This window comes from Capricornis sumatraensis, chromosome 18, assembly GCF_032405125.1.
Source record: "Capricornis sumatraensis isolate serow.1 chromosome 18, serow.2, whole genome shotgun sequence".
In the NCBI taxonomy this organism is placed as follows: Eukaryota; Metazoa; Chordata; class Mammalia; order Artiodactyla; family Bovidae; genus Capricornis; species Capricornis sumatraensis.
The window spans coordinates 50,791,281-50,796,650 of record NC_091086.1 but is presented as its reverse complement, the minus strand read 5'-3'; positions in this window follow the sequence as shown (position 1 = coordinate 50,796,650).

Below are 5,370 nucleotides of genomic sequence, written 5' to 3'. Positions count from 1 at the left end.
GAAAATGAAAGAGGAGAGTGAAAAAGTTGGCTTAAAGCTCAATATTCAGAAAATGAAGATCATGGCATCTGGTCCCATCACTTCATGGGAAATAGATGGGGAAGCAGTAGAAACAGTGTCAGACTTTATTTTGGAGGGCTCCAAAATCACTGCAGATGGCGATTGCAGACATGAAATTAAAAGACGCTTACTCCTTGGAAGAAAAGTTATGATCAACGTAGATAGTATATTCAAAAGCAGAGATATTACTTTGCCGACTAAGGTCCGTCTAATCAAGGTTATGTTTTTTCCTGTAGTCATGTATGGATGTGAGGGTTGGACTGTGAAGAAGGCTGAGTGCCAAAGAATTGATGCTTTTGAACTGTGGTGTTGGAGAAGAGTCTTGAGAGTCCCTTAGACTGCAAGGAGATCCAACCAGTCCATTCTGAAGGAGATCTACCCTGGGATTTCTTTGGAAAGAATGATGCTAAAGCTGAAACTCCAGTACTTTGGCCACCTCATGCGAAGAGTTGACTCATTGGAAAATACTCTGATGCTGGGAGGGATTGGGGGCAGAAGAAGAAGGGGACGACCGAGGATGAGATGGCTGGATGGCATCACAGACTCGATGGATGTGAGTCTGGGTGAACTCCAGGAGATGGTGATGGACAGGGAGGCCTGGCGTGCTGCCATTCATGGGGTCGCAAAGAGTCAGACACGACTGAGCGACTGAACTGAACTGAACTGAGCACCACCTGGGCAGCCCTGTCTTTTATATACCACTATCTTGAAAGGTGTTAAATTAAAATACAATGTATATATATATATATGCACAAATTATGTGTATAGTTCAATCAATTTGCACATCGTGAGGACATTTAACACCTACACAGTTCACAGAGCAGTACCTCATTATACTTCTCCTGCTTCTCCCTCCAAATAACCATTGTTGTTATTTCCAGCAGCTTAGATAATTTTGTGTAGTTGTGCTTGGTCTGTGTGTGTGTGTGTGTGTGCATTGTGCAAGGTAAGGGTGTGGCTGCTTGTTTATGAATGTATAATTGTGTATGAATATATGTCTTCTTTAGTCTAATTTTGGGTTGATGAGATTCATCAGAGATGTTGCTTGTAGCAATAGTTAATTCATTTATGTTGATTTATAATTTTATCTTATAGAAATATATAACAATTGATTTATTCAGTGCATTGTTGATAAATATTTGGTTTGCTTCTAGTTTAGAGCAAGTATAGTCAAAGCTTCCATATTTATTTTTGTTTTGTCTCTTAATGAACATATTATGCATTTCAGTTTGATACATACAATTGAAGAAAAATGTTAGTGCATGGGTATCAACAATAGATAGTGCCAATTTTCCATTTTTATCTACCCCATTGTTGCTCCATCAGTGATATATGGGTTATTCTCAATCCTATTAACTGCAGCAACCTAGTGGGTTTATAGTGTTACCTTGTTTTATTTATTTTTCCTCATGATAACTATGTCTTATATTGCCCTCATGATTAATGGGAATATTTTCATACAGTAATTGACCATTTGGATGTTCTTTTTATTTAAGTGCCTCATCAACCATCCTGTCCATTGCTTATGAGATTTTCTCTATTTTCTTATTGATTGGTAGGAGTTTATATATTGTTCTGGACAGAAACTTTTGTCAGTATTATGTTTTACAAATATTGTTCCTTAGTTTATGACTTGAATATTTAATCTGATATATATGGTTTTATATTAACTAGTATATTATTATATATCTTGTGGTGTTTCAAAAATTGACAAAACAGTATCTGTTGAACAGACCATCCTTTATTTATTGTCGTATATCATGTCTATATATGTGAGTGTTTCTGGACTCCCAAATCTTTACATTGATTTTTTTTGTTTGTTTGTTTAACCTTAATCCAAAGCATACTTTTCTAGTTTATTTTCCAGTATATGTAATAGTCATTAGAATAATCCATGAATTCTTTATTTTCAATTAATTATTTTTGCATTACTTATACTTCATATTTTAATATCTATTTTACAATATCCACAAAAGAGACTCATTGTAATGTTTGTGATTGTGCAGCATGTTTAGAACAATCTGAGCAGATTAATGTTTATCAATTTTGAATCACTGGTTGAGGAATAGGATATCATCCTGCATTTATTTATATCTTTTAAAATGTACATCAATAAGCTCCATGGTCTTTAGTTCAAAGGACTTTTTCATTTAATATGAATATATTTCGTGCCTCTTGATTTTGCTGTCAGCGGTATCATTTTCTTTCCATAAGGCTTATATCAGGTATATGAATTCCATCAATTGTTTCACAGTAGTCATATTCTAATGACATATTAGTAACATACTGATATGTTATTATTCAGTATTATTTTTGAGAATGATAATAGTTTTATACCTTCCTCTAATGTGTCTTCTTCCTTAGTTCACAGAGAAAACTTTAAATATTTCTTTTCAGTTGCATTTCAAATCTTTTTGTGGATTTTGTAAACATCCTTTATTCTTTTTGTAAATGTGCTTTTGTAAGGGATAAATATCTTTTATCCCTTATGGAAATTCTCCATTACTAGCTTAATTTTTATTACGATTGATAAGTGAATTTTGCCTAATGCTTTAATTGGTGCTTCAGATCAGTTCAGTTCAGTCGCTCAGTCGTGTCCGACTCTTTGCAACCCCATGAATCGCAGAACTCCAGGCCTCCCTGTCCGTTACCAACTCCCGGAGTTCACTCAGACTCGCATCCATCGAGTCAGTGATGCCATCCAGCCATCTCATCATCGGTCGTCCCCTTCTTCTCCTGCCCCCAATCCCTCCCAGCATCAGAGTCTTTTCCAATGAGTCATCTCTTTGCATGAGGTGGCCAAAGTACTGGAGTTTCAGCTTTAGCATTATTCCTTCCAAAGAAATCCCAGGGTTGATCTCCTTCAGAATGGACTGGATGGATCTCCTTGCAGTCTAAGGGACTCTAAAGAGTCTTCTCCAACACCACAGTTCAAAAGCATCAATTCTTTGGCGCTCAGCCTTCTTCACAGTCCAACCCTCACATCCATACATGACTACAGGAAAAACCATAGCCTTGACTAGACCTTAGTCGGCAAAGTAATGGCTCTGCTTTTGAATATGCTATCTAGGTTGGTCATAACTTTTCTTCCAAGGAGTAAGCGTCTTTTAATTTCATGTCTGCAATCACCATCTGCAATGATTTTGGAGCCCCAAAAAATAAAGTCTGACACTCTTTCCACTGTTTATCCATCTATTTCCCATGGAGTGATGGGGCTGGATGCCATGATCTTCGTTTACTGAAAGTTGAGCTTTAAGCCAACTTTTTCACTCTCCTCTTTCACTTTCATCAAGAGGCTTTTGAGTTCCTCTTCACTTTCTGCCATAAGGGTGGTGTCATCTCCATATCTGAGGTTATTGATATTTCTCCCGGCAATCTTGATCTCAGCTTGTGTTTCATCCAGTCCAGCGTTTCTCATGGTGTACTCTGCATAGAAGTTAAATAAGCAGGGTGACAATATACAGCCTTGACGTACTCCTTTTCCTATTTGGAACCAGTCTGTTGTTCCATGTCCAGTTCGAACTGTTGCTTCCTGGCCTGCATACAGATTTCTCAAGAGGCAAGTCAGGTGGTCTGGTATTCCCATCTCTTTCAGAATTTTCCACAGTTTATTGTGATCCACACAGTCAAAGGCTTTGGCATAGTCAATAAAGCAGAAATAGATATTTTTCTGGAACTCTCTTGCTTTTTCCATGATCCAGCCGATGTTGGCAATTTGATCTCTGGTTCCTCTGCCTTTTCTAAAACCAGCTTGAACATCTGAAAGTTCACAGTTCACGTATTGCTGAAGCCTGGCTTGGAGAATTTTGAGCATTACTTTACTAGCCTGTGAGATGAGTGAAACTGTGCAGTAGTTTGAGCATTCTTTGGCATTGCCTTTCTTTGGGATTGGAATGAAAACTGATCTTTTCCAGTCCTGTGGCCACTGCTGAGTTTTCCAAATTTGCTGGCATATTGAGTGCAGCACTTTCACAGCATCATCTTTCAGGATTTGAAAAAGCTCAACTGGAATTCCATCACCTCCACTAGCTTTATTCATAGTGATGCTTTCTAAGGTCCACTTGACTTCACATTCCAAGATGTCTGGTTCTAGATGAGTGATCACACCATCGTGATTATCTGGGTCATGAAGATCCTTTTCGTACAGTTCTTCTGTGTATTCTTGCCATCTCTTCTTAATATCTTCTGCTTCTGTTAGGTCCAGACCATTTCTGTCCTTTATCGAGCCCATCTTTGCATGAAATGTTCCCTTAATGGTATAATATTTTCTCTTGATTCAGTTATGATGGGATTATACTGATGAAGTCTGAATTTCAAAGGATGCTTCATTCATGGACTAATAAACCCAAAGTGTTCATAAAGAATAGTCATTAATATATATAGTTTATATATATTTTATTTAGTATTTAGGCATACTCACTTCTGAGTGAGAGATTGACCTGAATTTAGAAAGCAAATCTTCTTTGTCTGATCTTGGCAGAGTTTGTAGAAGATTTACACTTTTTTTAACTGTAAGTTTCAAAGAATTCGTCAGAAAAATACATTGGCCTTCTTGTGGAAATTTAATCAGATACTCAAGTTATTCACTGGTTATAGAACTATATAAAATCTTCTTTCTTTTTTTATTACTTTTAATGAGTTGTATGTTGCTTTAATAAGGTTTTTTGATGTACTAAGATACCCAACTGAAAAACTTTATCTTGTTTAGATCAGATTGTAACAAAATTGAAGGAGAGATAAAGTAGAGCTATATCCATTAATCCTAAGAAATTCTTTTTTATCTAATTCCTTTAAAATTATCCACGATTAGTTTTCTTTCTGTGTGGTTGTATTTATGCCTCATCATTTAGATATGATTTAATGCATATAAAAATTTCTGTATAAGCACTGATCGTTATTTCTAGGTTATCAAGGTAAATCACTAGTAATATGCAGGTACTTGGACCTATGTTTCCGACTCCTGCTTTCACCTAATCTGATTAACACTTTGACATGAATAAAAAGTAAAATAATGATGTGCATGTATGCCAAGATCTTCAATTATGTCTGACTCTGTACAACCCTATGAACTGTAGCCCTCCAGTCTCCTCTGTCTCCAGGCAAGAATACTGGGTTGCCTCCAGGGGATCTTCATGACCCAAGAATTGAACCCACATCTTCTGCAGCTTCTGCACTGAGGGCAGATTCTTTACTTCTGAGCCACTGGGGAAGCCCAAAATAATGATATTTTATTGCAAAAATATGAAATAATATTTAAAATTAAATTTTTGGTTAGTTGGTGTGATGATGCAGCTCTTTGCATATCACAGA